We start from the raw sequence: 24,543 nt of genomic DNA, 5'->3' as shown, positions 1-24,543 counted from the left end.
TGTCTGTGCACCCTGCGCGATGGAAACCCAAGAGGCTGCTAGAACACGTGACTTGCAGAAGCAAACCCAAAGGGGGGAGGCCACCAGACATTTTGACTCAGGGGACAGGAATCACACCAGCCCCAGGCTGTGCGGGGGAAGGATGGACCCCAGAGCTCGCAGGGTGCTGGGCCACGTGCGCTGTGCCATGGCTTGAAGGTCGTGAGTTCTGTCCCTGCTCATTCCTGTCTTCACATTCCAAATACGACTTTGGGATGTGTAGTTTGCAGCAACGCAGGTGTGAAGACTCCGTAATCGGCGATAGGGTAGCAAGGATAACAGGTAGGCCATGTGGGGACCCGTATTACCAAACCGGCACACGTGAGCTGAGAGCCTGGAGAAGGCAGACGTGGCTATGAGAGTGGACAGCACTGTCCACCGGGTGTCCCTTTCTGTTCCCACCCAAACACCGTCGCGTCAGGACCCGTTCTTACAAGCTGCGGGGCGCTCCGGCCACCTGCCCGCAGCTCAGCCGGCGGTGGCTCCCAGGAGAGACCCGTTCACGACCCTAACTGCGGGAGAGGAGGTACAAGAGGCCAGGAGAGGCCCCGGAGGCCGCACTGCCCAGGCCTCGCACTTCAGAGCTGGCCGTCCTGCTGAAGCCACCATGGCTCCTAGGACTGACATCCAGTCAGTGGGGATCCCCTTCGGGGCTGTCAGGGGCCGCGGCTCACTCGCTAACAAGGACCTTCCATGAGTGATCTCTCCCCGCGACCCCAGCCCCCTGTCCCCTGAAGTGCTGTCCTGACCACCAGCCTTCTAGTTCCAGAAGTGTCCCAGGTGGGGCTGAGGGCACTGGCACAAAAATGTGTGCTCTTGTGCTTAATGTGCACGTTTTCCACCCGATGCTGAGCTCAGAGGAAGGGCGCCGAGCTGCCCGCCGCGCCTGTGAAGGGACCGATCCAGCTGCGTCCTTGCACTATTGCCAAGGAGACGCCTGGGCTAGATTCCTGTTTGCGTGTTTATTACCTTGTATATCACATTTATACACGATATTTGTAGCACACTGTAAAATAGCACGCAATTCGTGCATAGAACCATTATAATACATACCATCTACGATTCATATAATAGGGAATGGTAATTGTCGACTGTATTTGTCCTAAGTCTGGAAATGGCAACTAATGGCTACAGACGAAGTGCCGGATGTTCTGGAAGCGGATGCACGCACTCCCTGGCTGGGGCCGCTGGGTGCTCACGGCCCACGATCCACCCAGGTCGGTAATAGGGCAGATGGGCCCTGCACTCCTCGCTCGAAGAGAGCATTCAGAGGCACTGGTGTGTCGCTGGCACCTGTCGTCTTGAGATAGACTTAAATAATCCAGCGAGACAGCGGACCGGACTCTCAGCCCCGCCCATTTCCCTCGCAATTCCTGGGAAGTGTCGTGCTGGGGAGAAGGCAGGGAGCAAGGGCCCTGTGTGACGGAGCCACGGGCTCCGAGAGTTCGTCCGGTGGCTGCTGTAACACCATCCAAGCCCGTTCCTCCTCCCTCCCCACCGAGGGGGCTGCTGGCTCTGGATCAGAGCTGCCCTCCCTCTCTTGCTGCCCCTGCACCAGTGGTGGGCCGCGCACACCTCTCCCGGAGAGGTCGATGCTTTCATGCCCTGGGGTCTGCCCCGAGCCTCTGCGTGCTCTTGTCATTTCCCATGCTAGGAAGGGAGGACGAAGGACCTGGTACCCCTTCCTCATACAGCCGGGGCTGCCGTCCTTGTGGAAGGGCCCACACGTGTGCGAACCTGGAGACCGAGAGCACGGTCCAGTGGGCAGGGGCAGGGGAGAGAGCGGGAGAGCAGTGGAGCGCGCCTGCTCCCGCCTGCTTCCCCACCCGTGGTCTGCGGCACCCGGGGGTCCGCTGGGTATCCCGGCTGTTTTGCCTTTTTCAGAACATTGTAGACTAGAATCTTAGAGTGCTGAATCCTTTTTGAGACTGACTTCTTTAACTTAGCAAAATGAATTAACAATGTATCCATTTGTAGCACGAACCAATGTTTGTTTCTTTCCATGGCTACTGTGACTATTCACATACTGTGTGTGTGTGAGAGAGAGAGAGAGAGAGAGACCGAGTCCAGGCTCCTTCCACTCCCTGCACGACAGGCCACGACATCCAGAGGCTGGACGCTTTATTCCGGCGTCTTTATTCCAAAAGCTAGCAAACCGAGGAGATGGCGGGTGGTTGTCCTAAAGACCCATCTCTCCTGGGCAAGAAATCTGAGCTGCTTTTATGTTTGCAAAAGCGGGGAGCAGGAGGGAGGTGGGAGTCCAAGTGTGAGTGATGTCTAACGACATCTGAGGAAGGTCGAGTGACTTCTTCACCTCAGTCAGTTGATCTCTGGATGTAGGTCATGCTGTTCCTGTAAATCTTAAACATAGCCTGGTCCTCTCGGCACATGCTCCTGATTCTCCCCCAGGGAGCTAGGTATCAGGAAAAAGGCAGTTTTTGCAAATCTTAGCTGTAAGCAAAATTCCTTAGGTGACTGACATGCCTGTGTGTAGGGCAGAGCAGTGGTTCCAGCTGCAGGTCCCAGCGGCAAGGGAAATAGAAGCGATATGGAGTTGGACATACTAAGTTTTTCCCTGTTACGTGTGTATGAACAGAAGTTTTAAATCCACTTTGGTAAATGACCCGGGAGTGGGACTGTGGAGTCATGTGCTACATATATATGTTTAACTTTATAAGAAACTACCAAGCCATTTTAAAAAGTGACCAGACACATTCCTATCAGCAATGAATGAGAATTTATTTCTCTGCATCCTTGCCAGCATTGTCAGTTTTAAGATTTTTGTATTCATTTGTTTTTGTTTGGATTATTCTAACTGGTGCGTTGTGATTAGCATCTCATTGTGGTTTGAGTTTTTATTTCCTTAGTGACAAATGACGTTCAGCATCTTTCCATGTACCGATCTGCCATTGATATGTCTTCTTTGGTGAAGTGTCTGATCCGATCTTTTGTCTAGTTTTTATCAGTTTTTTTTTATTGTTGGTTTTTAAATATCCTTTATATATTTGAGATAGAAGACCTTTATCAGATAGGGATTTACAAATATTTCTACCATGTCTCTGGCTTATATTTTCATTCTCTTAATAGTGTTTTCACAGAAGGCAAGTTTTGGCCTTGATAAAGTACGGTTTATCAACTTTGCATTTTTTTAGGATCGTGATTTAGTGTCGTATCTAAAAACACATCACCAAACCGAAGATCAAACAGGCTATCTTTGAGAAGTATTGCAGTGTTAACATTTTACATTTACATTTATATTTGAGGTAAATTTTTGGATGATGTGCAGAGCACTTGGGTGGCTCAGTGGGTTAAGCCTCTGCCTTCAGCTCAGGTCATGATCTCAGGGTCGTGGGATGGAGTCCCACATCGGGCTCTCTGCTCGGCGGGGTCTTCTCCTCCCGCTCCCTCCTTCATGTGTCTACTCTCTCTCTCTCTTAAATAAATAGGTAAAATCTGTAAAAAAATTTTTCGGGGTAAGGTGTGAAGCGTGTGTCAAGGTCTGTTTATTGCCCCATACAGGGGTGTCCTGTATTTCCAGCAGCTTTTCTAAACTACTCTTTTCTCCACTTAATCAATATTGCCTCTTGCCCAAAATCAATTGTCTCCATTTTTGTGGATCTATTCTGAACTCCATGATAGTCTCGTGGTTTAAATGTCCATTTCGATCTTATCATGATCTCTATGCCGTGAATTTCGGTAGTATGAGCTCCTCCTTATCAGAATTGTCTTGGCTATTCTAGTTCCCTTGTCTTTCCATACAAATTTTAGAACCGACTAGTTAATATCTACAAAAAACCTTGTTGAGATTTCAATTGAGATTATTTTTAATTTATAGATCGAGTTGGAGATGACTGACATCTTCACAATGACGAGTCTTCTTTTCCACGAACACAGTATGTCTTTCCACTTATACAGACCTCCCTGATTCTTTCCTTGGCATCTTGGTGTTCAGAGTGTACAGATCCTACACATATTTTGTTTGAGTTATACCTAAGCACATCATTTTGGGTGTTATTTTAAAAAGTGGGTTTTTTTTTTTTGTAATTTCAAATTCTAATTGTTTATTCCTCAAGAGCTCAGCTGAGTGGAGAATGCTGAGCTGCTGGATGTCAGGGCAGCTGATTACGAAAACAGGCCACGTGGTGAAGACAATGTCAAGCCTTCCATCCTCTCCCACGATAGCGTGGGTAGGAAGTCAAACGAGAGAACGTACAGGCTCTTTCATTCTGTTTTCACGCATCGAATGGCACTGGGTAGGGTCAGATGGACCAGGGCAGATGTGGGGCGCTCTCACTTCTGAAGGAACCCCGAGCAGAGGGGTCCTGTGGTTTCATGGCCGTGGGGCCTGGGGGGAACCGGGGAGGGCTGGGAGTGGAAAGCAGTGATCACGGACCGAGTCAGAACAGAGAACAGTGTCTTCAAGGTTCTCCTAAACTCCTCGAGAAGGAGGTCTTGGCAGAGGTACCTGAGGGAGAGACCCCCAAATCAGGATGCTCAGGTTGGAATGCAGATATGCTTAGGAGCCCCGTAGGCCAGGGGCCTGAGGGCCTGTGATGCAGGGACTGTGCCCAAGCCTGGTGCATAGAGATTTGTCCCTGCCTGTTTGTTGGCCTGGAAGGGTTACCTCGGGGACTGACCGGGCGCTGGACGCCTCGGCGGGCATGGAGGACTATGGGCTGGCTTTTGTGCTTTGTGCTGGGTCCTGTGAACTTCTTCAACTCAATCAATAGTTCTGTTTTGAAGATTTTGTCATCTGCAGATAAAAACAATTTTATTTCCTCCTTTCCCGTCTGTGGGTCTTTTCTTTTTCTTTCTCTCAGCCTGTGGGCAGAACTCGCAGTGCGCCGCTAAGTGGGAGCGCTGAGCACAGGCGTCCCCAGCGCGTTCCAGACCCCGCGAGAGGAGTTGGCAGCCTTGTCCGCAGCGCGACGTTAGCTGCGGGGTCACTGAAGACGCGTGCCTTGATCGGATTAAGGAAACTGACTTCCACGGTTTCTTTGCTGAGAATTTAGATCGTGAATGGACGTTGAATTTTGTTAAAAGCTTTTTCTGCCTCTGCTGAGATAACCACATGGTTTTTATTTTGTGGTCTATTCTATGGAGACTGTATAGAGGGACTGTCAAATGTTGCAGTGGCCTTCGACTTCTGGAATGACCCCTAACTAGTTTTGTTGTGTCAACCTTGTCATACGTCACAGGGTTCTATTTACTAACTTTTCTACTTTTTCCATTAGGCTTATTTCTGTTGTCTTCCTTTTCTGTCTTCTCTTGTGTAGATTAGGCTTTTTTGGGGGAGTCTATTTAGTAATTGCTCTGCGGTTTGAAATATATGTACATACATATATTTGAGGGTTTAGTCCACCCTTAAATAATTTTATACCCATTTTAGCAGAGTGGAAGGTGCTTCTGATGATAAATCACCCCCTGTGTGCAGTCTGCATAAACTCTTCATGTGTGTGCCCTGTAGAAGTACAACACATCGCTTCTGCTTCTTTTCCTTCAAGCCAGGGCCCAACTGAATTTTTTATTACTGACCAGGTATGTAGTATCGTAAGCGTTACAGGGCCTGTGGCATCTACACAGCTACTCAGGGACAAGCGGGCGTAGCTGATGTGTGAGTGAGTGGGCGCCGGTGTTTGCTGGTGAAACTGTGCTTCTACCAGCAGGTGGTGGGGAAGAATGGACCAACGGGGTGTCCCGTCTCCAGCCTGCTTCAGGCGGCTACCTTCCTCACAAAGTGAAAAGGGAATTTGAACTTGCAATTATAATATGTTTCAGGGATTTTTTCATTTTGTGCAGATTCACATTTTAGTCTCAGACATTCCTTCTGTTGGAACAACTTCCTTCAGCATTTTTTGTTTTTGTCTTTTTTAGAATTTGTCTACTGACATCAAATTCCTAGTTTCCATTTCATTTTGTTTTGTTTTGTTTTGTTTTGTTATCCCTAGGAAAGTCTTTCTTCTTCACTTTTGAAATGTTTTTTCTCTGGAATTCAGAGTCAGCAGTTTTTCTTCCTTCTACAGGTCGGAGGTGAGACTCGTCTCACAAATTTGTTGGCCTCTGGGTCCTCCTGTTTGTCACATGACTCTCCCCTCTGTCTGCCTTCAGGATTTTCCATTTGTTTTGTTTTTAGCAATTTGATGTGCTGCCCTAGGTGGGTTGTTTTGTTTTGTCCATATGCTAATGGGAGTTCTCTGAGCTGACTGGATCTGCAGCTTCGTGTCTGTCATTGATTCTTGAGAATTCTCGAGCAATGTTACTTCGGATGTTTCTTCTGCCTGCTCTGTCCTGTTTTCCTACATTATTATGTGCTCTGAATGCTTGTCATGGTCCCACAGCTCTTGGATATTCTGCTCTGGGTTTTTCTTTTTTCCCTACATTTGTTCTCTTTGTAATCCAACGTAGGGAATTTCTGTTGACCTACCTTCAAGTTTACTGAGTTTTTGTGCCTGTGTCAGATCTGCTGATGAGGCCTTCAAGGACAGTCTTCATCTCTGTTGCAGTGGGTTTTTTAATTCTAGCCTTTCTGCGTGGTTTTTTTCTTAAACTTCCCATCTCTCTGCTGGAATTCCCATCTGATCTTTCATGTGACCCACTTTCTCTGTTAAAGCCTTTAACATATAATCATAGTTGTTTTAAATTCCCTGGCAGATAGTTCTAGTGACTGTCTCATATCTGAGTCTGGTTCTGAGGATTGTTCCCTCTTGGGAATGGTATTCCTTGCTTTCTTTTTTTAATGCCTTGCCATGTTTTCTCAAAAGCTGCACATGTGGTGTAGACCAGCAGAGAGTGACAGGAATAGGATTCCTGCCTGGACACGGACGTGCCTTTCTCTCTACCGGACCGGTGCTGTGAGGTTCCGTCCCCCTCCTTGGGATTCGGGTGTTTGGGGCTCATCATCGCCGCAGCTGCCCCATGCCGGCAGCCTTCAAATACCTACAGAGATCCTGTGGGGGAGGGAGGAGTGAGAAGAGCAGGGTTCACTGAGCAATGTCTCCTTGATTCTGCATTTTGGTCTCCCCTCAACAATGTGCCTCTGGGAGGGTGTCTGGCAGGCTCTTGCCCCTCCCTGTCCCTCTCCCAGCAGGACTCCCCGGGGATTCTGCTGCCTTTTGTTAGCCTGGAGGTGGCCGTGGGTGGGGGGTGTGGTTTCCATCCTTTTGGTTGAGGCTCATCCCAGGCTGCTCCCCTGGGTCTTGGGGCTGTGGCTCTCTTAGTGCCCTGCCTCACTGCAGCAGTTGTGGACTCAGAGCTCACAGTCAAAACCCAGGAGTAGGCTGCGTTTGGGTTGGGTTTGGTTTTACTGCCCCTCGCCCCACAGTTTCCCTCTTTCTGCCACCACGGCGGTCACCAGCGCACAGGCCAGCAGACCATGGTCAGGGTCTGCGGTGGACATGGAGAGGAAGGCCCAGGTGGGGTCTCTTGACCTTGCTGCCCCTGGCTACTGTTTTCTTCCCTGGATTTCTGCCACAAGGTCCATGTTTTGGGCTCTGATCTTTTCCACGAGCATTTGTTAGGGATGGTGGAGAAGGAACCTGCCACATTGTATAAGCTCCGCGAATTTCTACAGCGTGGGGGACTCGCACGGGGCTCCTGCCAACCCTGCAGCTATTTCAGCCGACCCTCCTTCCTAGCAGTGTATCGTTGTCTCTGTTTTAGGCGACCCAGCATTTGTATTTCCCCGTCAGCACCGTGTCCTAAACCTGGAGCCTGTTGTTTGCTCTGTGGCCTCAGCCCTCTGACAGGTTCAAGCAAAGCTGCGAGTGTGAGGTTAGGCTGACTCTTTCTCATGGTGGGGATGGGAGCAGCCTTCCTTCAGGGCTACGCGTGCTGACTGTGGCGGAAGCAGAAAACCTTCCAGACCCCAAGTGGGCCCAGCTTGCCCTGAAGCAGGGGGTGTCTGCGTCCCGGGGACCCTGAGCCTTGGCTGCATGCCACTCTCACACGGGGTGGGGGGGGGCGAGGTCAGCCTTCAGGGCCACACAGAGCTCCCTAGGCGCTGCTGTGTGCAGCCAAGCCTACAGCCAGCCCTTCAGGAGTCCATGTACTGCAAGTCTGCTTGTGGTCTCTGCCCCCGTGACCGTAGCTTCCTCTGTGAGAGGCTATTCTGGACTGACCGTGGCTATATTTTAAAATCTGTTCAGTAAAATAGAAACACCAGCAGCCTCTTCATTCCTTTTCCTCATGACGTGCCTCTAAAATGACTCCAACAAGATGAAGAAGCAGTCTTATGCTCTTGCTTTGGCGTGAGAAGCTTATTTAAACTCTCCAAAAGGACTGCTGATTGGGCTGGTGCTGTGTTTCCTGGACACAGGAGTAAGATCAGTCTCACATAGTCTTCTCCATTCGGTGGAAAAAAAAAAAAAAAAAAAGCGTGTGTGTGTGTGTGTGTGTGTGTGTGTGTGTACTACACACACACACACACACATTTATTTCCTTACTTTCTAATTTCCCAATCCAGTTACCCACTTACACTTATTTTTCCTTTCATGCAGTTGCTATGTGGCATTGAACTCTGTCACTATCAAGAAAGCATTATGCTGGGGCGCCTGGTGGCTCAGTGGGTTAAGTCTCTGCCTTCGGCTCAGGTCGTGATCTCAGGGTCCTGGGATCGAGCCCCACATCAGGCTCTCTGCTCAGCGGGGAGTCTGCTTCCTCCTCTCTCTCTGCCTGCCTCTCTGCCTACTTGTGATCTCTCTCTGTCGAATAAATAAATAAAATCTTAAAAAAAAGAAAGCGTGCTGTTTAGCATTTGGTCTGTCTTAAGAACCACCTGCTTTCCTTTCATCGCTGCCCTCAGACTTTGTGGGGTTTGCTGGAGCAGCTTCCACTTGCTCTTGTCTCTGAGCGAAATGAGGTCCATGAAACACAGCTCCAACTGACGCTCTGTTCTAGGTGGTGGGACATTCCAGAGGCCAGTCATCAGCTGCTTCTGGGCTTCCCTTGTCTGGGGCCTCTGTGCCCACCTGACCCAGAACAAGGCCACTTTGCGTGTCCCCCAGGCTGTCTTCACAGTCTGGCATACTCGGATGGCATAGGTGATACCTGGTGTATGTTCTAGAACAGTGTTGCTTCTTCTATAAAAAAAAAAAAAAAAAAAAAAAAAAAAAAAAAAAAAAAAAAAAAAAAAGATTTTATTTACTTATTTGACAGAGAGAGAGACAGAGAGATCACAAGTAGGCAGAGGGGCAGGCAGAGAGAGAGGGGGAAGCAGACTCCCCGCTGAGCAGAGAGCATGATGTGGGGCTTGATCCCAGGACCCTGAGATCATGACCTGAGCTGAAGGCAGAGGCTTAACCCACTGAGCCGCCCAGGCACCCCTAGAACAGTGCTTCTGAAACTCATACCCGCCTCTGCTTCTACTGGGGGTCTCGTAGGTGTCCAGGGGCCGGGGACCGGGCCCGAGGGCCAGGGGCCTGTATCTTTCCTTAGCTCCCAGGTGGTGTAGGAGCTGCCAGTCCTGGACCACATTTTGAGCAAAAATGTGCTAAAGGAGCAAAATAAAATATACCAAACCACATTTTACCAGTTCCTAGAATTTTTTATCCTCTTAATTAAAAAAAAAAAAAAAAAATTAAGCCCTGCCCAAGTTTTCAAGGTTCAAGTTAGTATACGATACCATTCTTCCCTGACCTCATCTCGGAGATGTCTCAGCTGTGCTGAGAGGGCAGGAGGCCAGGCCCCAGGTCTAGACGGGCCTAGCTAGACACTCCGTGTTTATCAGTTGACGAATCAGTTGGGAGTAGAAAAAGAATGAAGTGCATCGAGGGGGCAGGCAGGACGTCAGCCCCCGCCACAAGCCCCCACCTTTCCTTAGTCTCTTCGGTCGCAGGAGCCCATCACTCTGGGCCGCCGAGCTCCGCACAGCTGAGCGGATGTGCCCAGGGAGGTCCCTGTGTTATGCGGGATGCGAGAAGGTGGCTGGCGCTCACCCCTCCTCTGACCTACCTTCTGTTTTTCTCCTGATCTACCCAGACTGGCCTCCAGGAGCCAGGACAGTGGCTGAGAGCTTGCCAGAATGACCCAGCATTCATCGAGGCCTCATGCCATGGCCCACCTCTCCCTCAGAGTGGGGCACCCGGGCCATCTTGCATGTTCTCGGATCAGACCCCCATTTCCAGCCCCCGGCTTGGGCCTCTCTTGGTGTATCCTTTGGGGAGGACCAGGCGGCAGTCCCAGATGCTTCTGGATCTGACTTTAATGACCGTGCACACACAGGTGTGAATGTCCAACAGGACCGGTGTCCCGTTATACCGTGGCTGTCACGATGACCCCTAGAACCCGAGAGAACCACACTGGGGCTTCATTAACTCTCCTCAGCCTCCAAGTAGGGTAGTTCTGGATATGCAACCAACGAGAAAATGCATAATACCATTCTGATCCCCTATTCCATAGAACAGTCCAGAGAAAACTGACCTCCACTTAATGACCTGTAGTATTTTCCTCAGTTTTTTTCAAAGTGATTTGTCCTTTGGTTTCGTAACTGTGAGCATGAAGTCATCACCTGAACGTCCCGTGGTGCTCCAAGACCCGACCCTGGAAAGAGCCCTCTGCGCCGCCGTCTAGGTCAACCTCTCTCGTAGCCACGCAGCCAGCACCTGCTCGCCCTCAAGAAAGCTGAGACGCAGTCCATTCTGGGCGGTTCTCCTGGGCACCTGGGACCAGACAGGCTCCACGGAGACTGGTCACGTGTGCCCAAAGAGCTGTGACAAGGGTTAAGTGAGGGGGCTTGGGACTCAGGGGAGGGAGGGGAAATGGCCGGGGAAAGCCGGAAGCGTTGAATGAGGTCAAGGCCACTGAAGCGCCTCCTCCCTTTCCCGAGAGAAGGCTGTTGATGAGGAATGCGCGTTCCATTTTAGTGCTTTGGGGACAGGCAGAGACGGTCACGTTTTGAGAGGATCACGGTTCTGCTCTTCCGCCTGTGCGCTCTGCGTCCCCGGCACGCGGTTTCGCGCAGCCCACGTGTGGCCGTGGCCTCCCGCACCTTCACTACACTCTGCTTCTCTCCGGTGGAGTTTTCTCGATCGCCGTCCGGTCTACGTCCGTGGTGCAGGCGGCCTGCAGTTCCTTCTGTTGTTGTAGTTTTACTGGAGGGCGCTGCGGGATAACGGCTGCTGTGCTGGGAAGCTCTCCGTCCCCACAGGCAGGATCTAAACATCTCCTCCCCCTCGCTTCCGCGGAACACACGGGCCCTTTGGCGTGAGTGAGTCGTGGCACCGACTTACTGCTTGTTTCCTGGCACATTTCTCGCGTCTGCATCCTCGAGGCACAGGGGCGGCGGGCTTCCTGGCTGTGACGGGGCCGCCCCAGCGGGCGGGAATTCTGCCGCTGTTCTTGTGACTGCTTCATTGTCCCCATCATCTGAGCAACCCGCCGTGGCCCGGGCGTCATGTACTGAGTATGCACCTGCTTTAAGTAACGTGACATTTTCCTGGGACCGGGTAACATTCAGTGCCAGGAAAGAACCTGAGACCGAGCACACAGACTGGACTTTCGGAAGTCAGTCCCGCAGAACTTTCCCATGTCGGTTCAGAAACCTTCGCTCTCAGAGGTGTGGTGTGAGACGTGATCCCTCGAGGTACAGAGTTCGGGAAGAGGTTGCCTGCTAGCAGCTGCCCAGGCTCTTTCTTTCACTGGCCGTATTATTGAAACATAGAGATGGCGCCTTATGGTTTGGTTTGGCAGAAACCATCTCTTCGGGCTACCCCCTCGACAGCCGGGCAGTCATCGCGATCCGTCTGTGCGGACCTACGGCAGCGTTGGGTCCGGAGAGGGAAAGCAGTTCAGCGAGGGCACGTCCATGGAGCACATGCCCGGTGCCTCCTGTCGGAGAAGCCGTGCGGCTGGCAGCCAGCCGGCGGATGCAGGAAGAGCCAGGGTGGCCGCCATGAGTCCAGACGCTGTCACGGCGCTCCTGACCTGCCTCCTCAGGGGCCCTCCCGGTCCAAGACGAAGCGGGTCTGGCTTCCGGTTCCCAGAGCATTTATCGCAGGGGACGTGCCTGTGCAGCGAGCGCTTCCGGCACGTCCTGGGCAGCTCACGGTCCTTAACTACCGGCGGCTTGAGAAAAAGCAGATACGTCGGCCTTCATCAAAACTAAAAACTGTGCGTCAGAGGACTCACTTTTACAGAGTGAAAGGCGACCCACAGAATGGGAGAAAATAGGCACAAATCATGTGTCTGATGAGGGGCTGAGGCTCACAACACGTGAGGAGCTGCGGTAACTCACAGAGGACTTGAACAGACTTTGCTCCGAAGAAGACGTGCAAATGGCCAGTGGGCGTGAGAAAAAGACGCTTGACGTCACTGACCGTGAGGGAAACGCGAAATACAACCACATGAGATCCCCCCTCTCAGCCACGGAGAGGACTGGCCAGAAACCCAGAAGACAGCGAGCGTCGGTGAGGACCGTGCGCTGCTGTGGGAGCCTGAACGGCGCAGTCGCTGTCGGGGACGGCAGGACAGCGACTCAGAAAGCGAAGCCTAGACTCGCCATATGACCCAGTGGTCGCACCGCTGGGCACGTGCTGAAAATCATCGAAAGCAGGAACTCCGCCAGGTATTAAAGCACCCACGATCTCAGCAGCGTCGTTCACAGCGGCCAAAGGATGGAAGCAACCTGGTGCCCGTGAAGAGATGAACAAAGAAACCAGCAGCGTGGGTCCCCGCGTGGTTGGATGTTACGCAGCCTTCCAGGGAAGGAGGCCCTGCCACCGGCTGCGACGTGAGGACGCCGTACTGGGTGAGAGAAGCCGGGCGCAGAAGGACGGACGCTGTCGGATGCCGGTACACGGAGTAGCTCGAAATGCACAGCCCGAGAGCGGAACGGAGCTCAGCGGGGGCTGGGGAAGGGCAGACGGCGAGTTACTGCTTCACGGGGACAGAGTGTCCGTCGGGAATATGAGAAAGTTCTGGAGACGGACGGTGAGGGTGGTTCACGGGGAACGTGCCGAATGCCACCGTGCCGTGGCACATCTGCTCCGGGGTTTCCTGCAGTACCCGAGGGTCGCGCCGGCAGAGCCGCTGCTGCTGTGGGAACGCCGTCTCGGGATGCGGCATCCCCGTCTTGCCAACACAGGGCTTTCCCTTGGGAGACCAACTCATCTTGTTAAAAAAAAAAAAAAAAAAGAAAGAAAGAAAGAAAGGAGGGGTGCCCGGGGCACGGTCGATTGAGCCTGACTCGTGATTTCGGCTCAGGTCGTGATCTCGGGGTCGTGAGATGAAACCCTGAGTCAGGTCCACGCTGGCCAAAGAGCCCGAAGGAGAGTCTCTCTCCTGCCGACCCTCCCCCAGCCCCACTCATATTTCCCCCTTGAAAGGAAGGGACAGGATAAAGAAGATTCTCAGGTTATTTTGCTCAGATCCTGTGTGGAGATGGCCTGAGGGCGGTCTCAGACACAGATCATCCCTGTGGGTGTGGGGGTGCAGAACGCTGCGGCAGGGCTCAGGCGGGGGCCGTCAGGAGGTCACGGCTTTCCCTGCCTGAGGACCCCGCACCATCCCAGTGGCCCCAGGTGGGCCGCCATCCGCCCTTATGAGAAGCTTCTCGGGGGTGTTTTGCGGGCCTGCACACACTCCCAGCAGATAGCCTCGAACCCCACGCAGGGGAGCGTTTGCAGAGTGTGCACGGCGACCATGACAGGCCTGGCACCGGGCCCCGCAGGGAGCGGCGAGTGAGGCCACACGGACTCCCCCCAGCCTCAGGCCCAGGCCCAGCGCACCCCTGCACCCTCACTCCCGCCCCATCCTAGGATCCCCTCCGGTCCCTCCCGGCCGCCTTCTCCCATTCCCTCCCTCACCCCTCCTAAGCCTCCCCTTGTGACTGGTCAGTGGTCTGCTGAGACCCCCTGAGCAGGTCTGGACGTTTCCCACGACCCCTTCTGCTGTGTTCCTTGTAAGTGAACGTTGTGCTCCGGAAGGCCGGTTGTCAAAGCCAGGAATACACGCACGTGGTACACGGTTATTAAAACGGAATGATTCTGTTTTCTTTGCACTGTCCGCGGCACTTCCAGAATTTACTAGATTCACCAATCTCATATTCTACCCCGGAAGTCCCCTAATTTTCTGGGGAAACCAGCCCAGATTACGGGACCATCTGTTTTTCGTTGGGAAGCACCTTCTGCTGAGACATGTGTAGAAAACACAAGTCTGCTAGGCCCTCGGGGAATCAAGTTGCCGGCAACCTGCCGCCTGTCACCCCGGTTTCGGCTCTATTATCCCGTCACTGGTCAGAGTGGCCGGGATGAGAGTGGATTGTCCAGGGCAATGCCGCAGTCCGTCATGTCAGCTTGTCACTCATGGCTCCGTGCAGCCGTCCTTCCCCGCAACCCGTTGATTGGGTGGTTTGGGGGTACCTGTGGGTGCACCATGGAGGCAGGGAATGGGGGTGCGATCCTACAGACGAGGAAACTCAGGCTTCTAAGACCATCCCTGGAAAAGCAGCCTCAAACCCCGTCTCAGGACTCCAATGACCTCCCATCATTATAGAGCATCGCCTCTGGCCTCACCCACGGTCCAGGGTCCGGTCTGGCATCCTGCGGAGTGAGGTAAGGCAGGGACAGCCAAGCAGGCCACGCCCGGCTCGATGCCCGGGACTTTCTGAACGTGGCGTGTGCTTCTCCAGGGCTCTGTGCTTCTCCAGTGGCTCTGACGGCTCTGACTACTGGAGGGAAACCCGGAGGGTCGGGTACTGACCAGAAGAGGGAGTGAAACCCCATTATAACATGCAGCCCGCAGAGTCATTATCTGTCCCACCGCCCGGCGATGGGAAGCAATTTGCCTTACGGGTCTATCAGGCTGGAGGTGCTCCCAGCGTGATAACGGGCCAGATTGGTATTTCTATTCATTGGTTTTTAAAAAGAAAGTAAAAGTGAGTTGTGTCCAAGGACAGCACTTGATTGTGCTAATAAACGTGATAATCTGGTTTGGACCCTGCTGCTCTGCTTCTGGCCGCTGCAGCCGCCCAGGCCCAGAGGCCGCTGTCCCGAGACTGCTGTCTCCGCTGTGCGGGGTTGCTTCAGCTGCGCCCACTGGGGCTGCTTGTTCTGGGAAAGGTTTTAAATGAAGGGTCGTATAAGAAAACGACATTTAGTCTCCTTCACCCCACCCTCTCCTTCTTGAAGCCGGGTTCATGACGGGCAACTGGGCGGCTCTCGGTTGGTAGAGCGTCCGACTCTTGATCTCAGGTCCTGATCTCAGGGTTGTGAGTTCAAGCCCCACATTGGGCATGGAGACTACCTAAAAAGAAAAAAAAAAAAGAAGAAAAAAAGCCAGTGTTCAGAATTTGAACACATTGAGGCAGGAATCCCTCAATTCACAGAGCAGGGCAGGCTGGGCTGCAAAGTCTCCACGGCAGCCCGTCCAGTTCTCCGTGGGCAGCAGGGAGCCCTGGCCAGGCCCTGCTGTCCTCCCCCAATCAGCTCTGGGCAGCTCCTTGACCTTCTTATGTGGGGCTCAGCCAAACAGAGCGACTGGGGCCTGGCCTCGGGTGAAGACGCCGGGCTTCAGAGCAGAAAGTCACGGGTCGAGATCCACCTCAGCCACGTCTAGAAGTCCGCTCTGTGCCGAGCCCCTCTGTCTGTCCTTGTCACGCTCCTCATACCCCCATCGGAGGAAATCAGCTGTTGATTCCTCCTGTGTGGGCTCAGGACGATCCCCACCGAGCGCTCGCCTCCCGGACAGCCCTACCGTGCCGAGAGAGTCATTTCTATCTCGTGTTTAGTGCAGCTTTCTTCCTTAGGTTTTGAACCTTTATGCTTTTAAGGTTTATTGATTTGAGAGAGAGCACGCACATGGGGCGGGAGGGGGCGTAGGAGAGAATCCCAGGCAGACCCCCCGCTAGGCGTGGAACCTGCCCTGACGCTCCATCCCAGGACCCTGAGATCATGCCTTGAGCTGAAGTCAAGAGTCGGACGCTCAACCGACTGTGCCCCCAGGCGCCCCAGGTTTTACATCTTGGAAGCCCAAGTATCAAAGTAAAATGCAGCAAAAAAAGAGCGAGCTGTGTGGGAAGAGCTGGGCTGTGTCTTTGCCTTTGACCAGGGAGTGGTCAAGTGGACCTGCCTGTGTCGGCCTCACTGTCTGCCCAAGACCGGCCTTGAGCATCAGGGAGGCCCCTCCGCACGGGGAACGGTGTGCTTGTTGGCAGGTGTGTGCCCTTGTCTTAGGATGGTGGCCTCCCAGAGCCTTGGGTACGAAATATAGGCACGTTTGGAGCTGCCCCAATAACATTTTCAGTGCAGGCGATGGCACAGGAGTTCACCTTTTAAGAAGTCACTCTCCTTCCTGGGAGTCTATGGGCCACCCTGCTCGGAGGCTCCTGGCCAGTGTGCAGCAATGCTGACCTCCAAAGGGGGACACCAGCCCCAAGGGGGGATGCCAGCCTTCAAGGGGGGACGCCGGCCTCTGAGGGGGGATGCGGCATGCCTTTCCAGGAGGCATGGAGAGCAGACTGACCATCAGCAGTCATTACCACCTGGACGTCCGCTCTGCTCTCTGAGGTGGCCAGAAACCTCAGTTACAGCCATCTGACCTTTGGGCTGGCTTGAAACGCCGTGGCCGCGGCTCGTCCTGGTCTGTTTTCAGACTCATCAGAGAAAGCAGATGCAAGTAAGTGGGGAAGGACTCTGAAGCCTCCAGCTCAAGGCGTTTCCCGTCACGCGGGGGCACAGAGCTCAGGCCTTCGCGGCGGTTGATCTCTGGCTCTATTTCTAGGCCTCCCGTCACCATGGAGTCTCTGAGGCTGGCAGGCACGCGGCTAAAAACAGAACCCGGGGGTGGGGGGAGTGTGCCCTTCCTGACTCGGGATTGTTTGGAGCTCTGTTCTTCAGGGAAAAAACTCTAAGCAGAGACTGCCCCTCCTTTCCCCGAGTGTCCCAAAAAGGCACTGACCTTCAGACCTTGGGACGTAGGCCTCCAGAGTGGGGGTGCGTGCCGTGTCATCCAGGGTCCGCCAGGAGTGGGTGCCGAGCGTTCTTGGGCAGACACATGCCTCTGGAGGGTGATAGCAGGCCAGGGGCATGCCCCGTCCTCTGGGAGCGAGGGGCTCCAGCTGAATGCAGTCACAGGGAGATGGGCCCCCCACGGCAGGTGCATTGGCAGAGCCTCACAGAAACGTTCGGGGGCGCCTGGCAGTGCTCGCGGTTGTTGGAGAGCCCGGCATGAGCCAGGCCAAGACTCGGGCCGACTCAAGTGGCCGAGACTTCTGACTGGGGGGGGGCATTGAAGGGACCGGGACCCGAGGTGGGCAGTGGCCGGTGACTCAGTCAGGCCCTTCTACTGGGCAGACACTTCGAGATCTTAGGCCACATGCCCTCTGACGGCTGGGTGGAGGTGCCCGTCAGCACCTGCAAGTGGGTGTGGCCGTGTGGAAGGTGGTTTGCGGCCAGGCAGGGCTGCCTCCAAGGGTCATGGACTAAATCGTGCTGGCCTTCGTTTGTGTGGGAGTTTCCCGTCATGCGAGGGTATTTGCCACACTAGATGCCATTTCCGTGATGTGCACAATTGTTCAAATGCGCGGTGAGGCCCTCGCGTGTGAGAAGGAGCTCCTGGGCTCCGGCCCACAGGTTCCGCCAAGCCCATGCTGGGCAACGGGCTCTTTCCAGCTCCTTCCTAGGGGCACAGACCTAGTATCTATGTGTCCTGTCCTTAGACTGTGTGACCCAAGAGGGACAGGAGCTCGAGACAAGGCTAATCTGGGGTGAACTTGCTGTGGGTGCAGGAACAGGTCATCCTTTTTGACGGGATCAAAGTCAGGAGTTTCCAGGACTGCCCAGGCCCGCGGTTGCTCTGTTCCCTGCTCTCCAAGGCTCCACTCTGAAGGTGGATGGCCTCTCTGTCTGGCCTGGGAGCATAGCTGACCTGGAGATGGGGTCTGGACGGGTGACCAAGGGCCAGAGACGGCAGTTCTTACTGGTGTCCTTCTCGAGGGAAAATCTGATACAGAGACGGACACCCTCGGAAGGGAGACTGTGGACACTCAGCAGAGCACCCTCTCTGAGCCACAGCCCCCGAGGCCGGCAGGAGCAGCTTCTCACAAGGCCTCACAGGTGGCCAGCCCTGCGACGCCTCCGTCCTGACCGTCCGGCCTCCAGACTGAGAGACCGGACATTTCGGGGTTGAAGTTGGGCCCATATGTGGAACGTTTTTTAGAACAGGAAACCAGTATCCTGACCATTAAATTCAGTGGCATGGACCGGATTGCCACTGGGCCATTGGCTTCCAGGTCCCCTTGAAGCGTGTCTCATGGACCCTTCACAAACTCGTCTCCAGAATGTTGCTGTTAGGAGATCTCATGTTTAAAGAGAAACGCCCGGTGTTTGGCTATGTTGTTGTCATCTCTGGGAGCAAGGGCCATCTCTAACTGGGACACCATCACGGTCTGAGCAGGGTCTTGCGTGTGGGACGGAGAATCTGGATTGTTTGCGGAGACTGGGGTGCTGAGCTCGATGAAAGCCCAAGGCAGACGCAGGAAGCCTCCGGTAAATGATGATCGCGCTGGTGGTCTTTATCTCTTCTTTAAGTTTCTGATCTTTCACCAGCATCAATGCATCTCGTGTGATGGCTTTTCACCAAATTTGGCTATTTTCCTGCTTTTTATTCTGACTATGTTCAAGTGCTCCACTATGATCACTTTCAGCTCCATCGCTTGGAAAACCCTGATAATTAGATTTAAATCATAAAATATGCTAATGCATGCAGATAGTAGCAGGATAAAGATTTCAAAGGCAACTTAATGTATTCTTCCCCGCAGCAGAAACAAAACAGAGCTGCTTGGTTGATAAGCTATCGGCTGTCAGATCCAGGGGGTCACAGAGAGGAGCCTGAGAACAGCCAGGGGCTGTGTGGAGGCGCCCAGGGCTGGATCACGCTACAGTTAGCAATTGTCCCTCATTCTCCAAGATGCTCTCTGGGTGTGTCCCGGGCCACGTGTGTGTCGCTGCACCTCTGATGGCCGCACATGCGTGGGGCTCGGCTCGCTGGAGGGCACCTTGCAGGGATTTCAGGTGTCCAAGGGTCTCCAGAGTGGTCCTACTCTTGGGGGCAGCAGACGGGGGCCACAGACATGCTGATGGGACTCCTGCCCTCCCCCACCCTGGGCCAGTCGGGGGATGGGGAGAGGGGAAGGCAGGTGACCCACAGAGCAGACAGGGTTCACCACAGGGAGTTGACAGCGGTTGTCCCCCTGCTGAGTTGCCCCGACCTGTTATGCTGAGCGGTCAGGAGGAAGCGTGCATCTGGAGAGGGCTTCTGGATGGGGGGTCAGGAAGGAGCGGGGGCATGAGGGCCACTGTGTGTGCAGCACAGAGAAAGACCTAGAACCTTGGTGAGGAGACAGGCAGGTGGTCATTGCTGGCTGAAGCCAGGATTGCACACGCTCTGGGGTGGCTGAGGACAACACGGTTTGTGTGAGAATGGGGTCGGAAGGGAGGTGGCCAGGAGGCGGCCAGCGTCGGGGTCTTAGGAGTGGACACGCCCCAAATCCCCTTCCAGGGGAACACCTGGCTGGCTCGTGCGGGACGCTGGAGGGAGCTGGCCCGTCCGTGTTCCAGTTTGCTGTCCTCAGGAGGTGACGCCCACAGGGCCACTTGGTCCCCAGGGAAGAGGGGAGACGGGTCAGCTCTGTCGGCCTGCGGCCAGCCCGACCCTTCATAGAGCTGGACAGAGGCATAAACAGATTCGGCCGAGCACTCCTGAACAGAGAAGGCCGTGTCCGAAGCAGCCCATGCACGAGGCCAGCTGGACCACAGAATCCCGTCGCCCGCAGCCTCCTAAATCCCCTGCAGCTGAGACCTGCTCTAGCAGATGTGTGCTCCTGACCCAACAGAGAAGGCAAAACCCAGAGAATGTACTTTTAGTGCTGCTTCTTCCCGTCCACACCCATTCAGGCCCCGGGTCCCTGAAGGATGGGTGCTTTGCTCTGCACCGAGGGGGTTCGTGTGCTCAGGGAGGGCCTGTGCACAGTGCAAGCCCCATACGTGTTGTTGAGCGAGTGGCTGGGGACAGAGGTCGCGTCCTGTTGCAGATGGACAGTGCATCAGGTAGGGCGCCCAGACAAGACGCGGAGGCCTGGGCTCTCACCCGGTCAGATGACGGTTCGGAATCAAAGGAGAGAACACTGCTTGTCTTGTTTCCTGTTCATCGGGTAGACGTTCCCCGATGCGCAGCCCTGGTTTTGGAGACATGAAGCACATCCGCGAGGACCGTCCACTGGCTGCTAAGATCACCGGATACAGTGACCCTGAAATCAGCAGCTACCGTAGAGTGGCACGTCAGCGCGGCAGGTCTCCCTTCCACGGCCCTCTTGCCGGCGCGTGTCGGGTGGTCTGTTTCCTGTTGAGCCGGAGGGAAAAGGCTCAGAAGTCGCTTGACTAACGGATGGGAAGTCCTTTTTTTCTTGCTTTAGATTAAAAAACAAACAAACAAACAAACAAACAAAACTGGTAATGCCATGTGGATGGGCTAATGCTCCTGTTTGGTACACTCTTCTCTTGCGCTAACAGGGACAGTCTGATGTTACCAGGCCGTGCCCTGGTCGGCATGAGATGACCATCCCGTGACTGTGCTTCCCGGGGCGAGCGGACTGGGGCACGCGTCCCCGGACGCCCGCCGTGCCAGGAGCCGCAGGGTGGGCCCCGGGGTGCGAGCCGTGCTCTGCCGTCCGCGGCGCTTGCTCGTGTGCTCTGCGGCTCCTTCGCTTCAGTCTGTTACGCTCCTTCCCGTTCCGCCTCCTGATCAGTTCATGGTCCACAAAATGACTTTTCATCATGCTGCAAAATGGAAAAAGATTTCTTTTCAAGCATCACTGCGATTGTTTTGAAATGCCATTCTGTCTCTCTGTTAAGATTTAATTATCTGTTGCAAATAGCATCTGTGAATTAATGTTGCCCAACTCATTTTGGAATAGAAACGATCAAATATTTGGTAGCCAGAAAGCCAAGCGGGGGCCGCTACACCAAACACACAGCTTTCTGCTGCGGCTCACGTTACACAAAACAACGCAGAGGAATCCGAGAAGAAGAGGGACACAGGCTGAGAGGCACCGTGACTGTCGCTCTGGGGACCTCGCGACTCACGGGATGCTTCAGCCGTGCCGCCTTGGGGAAGACACACACATGTGAACACACGCACGTGCTCCCACATGCATATGTGCACGTGTTCATGTGCATGCCTGACACCGATGCCTGCACACCTCCTCTCACACACCCACCATGCACACACAGGCATACACACATGTTTGCACACACCCACACAGGCTCACACGTAGACATGCTCGCGGACATGCATGTGTGCCCACATGCTCGCAGGACTCACATGTGCACACACGTTCACACGCATGCACACATGCACACGCATTCACGTGTGCTCACATATATGCGCACATGCACAGAGCTCACGCACACTCGCACACACATGCTCACACGTGTGCTTGTGTGCACACACCCATGCTCACACGCGTGCACGCACATGCACACGTGTAGGCACACATGTATGCACACGCGCTTGCACATGCTCTGGCCTAGGGAACTTCCACAGGCACCGGAAACCAAGTGAAGTGTCCCTTCCCACTGCAGTGACCGTCTCTCGAGACCACAGCCACACTGTCGGTTTCTGCAAACCCAGCCGCGCTCGTCTCCGCTTTGAGGAGATGTTTGCGTTCTCCCCAGCGGTGCGGCACGTCTCCTCCGACACGGTATCGACGAGCGCCGGGCCGTGCTGCCTGGTCTGCAAGTTTCCAGCTCCCACGGAGCGTGAGCGTCTGGGGCAGCGTGGCAGGCGGGGCGCGGGAGGCGGCGGGGCGCTGGCGGCGGCTGGCCTCCCGCCTCGGGTGCTGCCTGCGAGCGAGCAGGGCCTCCTTAGGGTAGTGCCTCTTCTGTCGTGGGTGTCCTGCCTCACGTGCTCCGTCTCCAAGTATGTTTCCTTCCCATATCCACATGTCAATCAGCCACTTGTCTCGTGCTAGAAAATGATAGTCGGGAGAATTGAGATCGCTAACAGCTTTAACACCGAAATTTAACTATTCGAGGCTCAGAATGACGGCAGAATAAATAGAATTGGGCCGTGTTGTCAGGGCAAGTCTCCCAAGTGTTCAAGTCCCGTCTCCTCCAGAGCTGCAGGAAACACGCAGACACACTCTGTTTATATTGAGTCAGAGCCCAGGTTTCCGGCCGCCGGCTGTGCTGGCCCCGCAAGCTTAATCCCCAGTTTTACTGTTTCTAAGCCCACACGAGCTGTTGCGTGGAACACTTCCATTTCCCAGGCCTGGTGCCCGGAGCGGACGGCCGGTGGCTTACGCCGTGGGAGATGCTTGTGGAGAGCAGGCAGGGCCATGGGCAGGGGAGGCCCGCTGGGCAGTGGCATTGGGCAAATGTTGCCATTCCTTCTCGTGGTTGGCACGAAGCATCTCCTTAGAACGTCATGAGGTCAATGTAGTTGGGCTACATTGGGTTCAGGAAGGGACAAGAGGGGGCGGACACCTCGAGGGGAGACCCGGCCGCAAGTCCAGCAGGCGGGCTCCCCATCCAGAGGCCAGTACAGTGCATCGATGGAGGCCAGGCTGGGCACGGAGTGTGTGAGGCCAACGCCCCAGCTGGTGGGAACTGGTGCAGAATAACTGTCCTGGGTCAGGACGGGCCACAGCACAGGGCTGGCCAAGCTGCTGTGCTCCGGGGACAGGGGGTGCTGGGTGGAGGGTCCTGGACCCCACAGAGAGGTGCGAGCAGAGACTTGGGGTCGCCGATCCCAGGATGAGCTGCAGGATGGATAAGAAACGAAGGGTCAGAAGGACCAGGCGTCGGGACAGCTGGTTATGCAGTCGACAGGGCCAGACCCAAGCCCTCGACCCCGCCCGGGCCTGCCCGGCTCCTGGAGGCCTTCTGGGGTGAGGGACGTCCCAGGAACGAGCTTTGAGAGGAGGAGAAGGGACGGCGCTCAGATGCGGGTGCACCCCGGGGGGTCAGGGCCCCGCCCCAGTGAGCAGGGAGGGACCAGAACGGACGCCTGTGCCGGCACAGCAAGGCTGGGGGAGCAAACCGTGCCCAGGTGCCCACGGCTGTGGGGGAGGAGAGCCAGACACGCAAACCCCAATGTGGCGGCAGCCACCGGTCACCTTGTCAGCCTCAGGCAGGAGCCCCCAGGCCGGTGGCAGGAGGAACGCTGTTCCCCAGGTCCCTGGGGAGGAAGACAGAGGCCAGCACGCAGGCACGCAGAAGTGGCAGCACAGATGGGGGCCCGTGTGTCGGAGAGAAGACGGTCGCGCCCACAGCAGACACCAGGGCTGACCCTGCTGAACTTTGGTCTCTTCCATCCCGGGAATGATTGGGAGCATCTGTTCTTGTCTCCCTGGCCTTCGACTTCCGGAGGGGAGCCCTGGCCTGGGGTCTGTGGGGGGGCTCAGGTTTAGAACTCAGTGGGTTCTCCAGGCGGTAGACCCTCCCTGGAGCCCAGATGTCCTGCTGTAGTGGCCCACGGCCACTTCTAGCCAGCGTGTGGGGTCCCACCAGTGGGACTGAGCCCTGGCCCAGGGGCTGCCCCAGGGCCTCACACAGGCCCTAAGTCCCAGCCTTCCCAAGAGAGGCCCTGCCAACCTCCCGTGGTCCCTGCCGGCCCCTCCGAACCCCGCTCCCATCGCCTATAACCAACGACCGGCCACCGCCTGACCATGGGTCTCCCCACGGTCCGCGGCCCCGGGCGTGCGCCAGCTGGGGTGGGGCCTGGGGTCGGCCTGCTCCTTCAGTGTGACCTCCTCGGCTCTCCCTTGCCCGCCTCCCGGCCCCTCCCAGGTCTGTCAAGGCGAGGAGGCTGCGGGGAGGGCGCCCCCCCACCCCTTCTACGCCGGCAGCAGCACGGGGCTGGGTCTGTGGGCAGATTGCTATCTCATCCGAAGTGTCCATCAGAAAGCTGCCAGCCTGCCTTCTTGGGGGATTGATCGGCCTGGGGAGGTGCATGTGGTGGGATCTCAGCAGGCACATGCCGAGTCTCGAAGGAAGGCGGTAAGGAGGTGACCAGGAGCAACCGCGTGGGCCCCGGAGGAGGAAACCGCAGCGAGAGCCTGAAGACGGCCGCACTGACAAGGACCGAATGACCCTCGGCAGAAGCAGATGCTTCGACACCGTTACCTGGACAGATCGGCCTCCAGGTGTGGCGGTGAACCCACAGTGGGTCCGGTCCTGTTTTGGAGAAGGGGCAGGGTCCCCGACACTGTGTTTCTGGTGACCGTGCTCAGTGGGTTGTGCGTTCCTTTGCTGGCCGGTGGACACAGACGGATGTAGTTTACGCTCTGACTTTCTGGCTCAGAAGGCGTCAGGGAATCCAGGAGGCCGGCCAGACCCCACACCTTCTGCAAGAGCTCGTCCGAGGCCCGGGAGCAGGGCCGGATGCGGGGGAGCCCCGGCAGCTGGTGCTCTGAAGGGCGTGGAAGGCCACGCTCAAGGGACCGTCCCCCGCCCACCCTCCCAGGACTCGCTTCCTACCTCCGCGTGCCGCCGTTAGTGTGCGCTCACCTCT

This window comes from Mustela lutreola, chromosome 13 (genome assembly GCF_030435805.1).
Source record: "Mustela lutreola isolate mMusLut2 chromosome 13, mMusLut2.pri, whole genome shotgun sequence".
NCBI lineage: Eukaryota > Metazoa > Chordata > Mammalia > Carnivora > Mustelidae > Mustela > Mustela lutreola.
The sequence above is the reverse complement of the archived record's forward strand: the minus strand, read 5'-3'. Positions refer to the sequence as shown.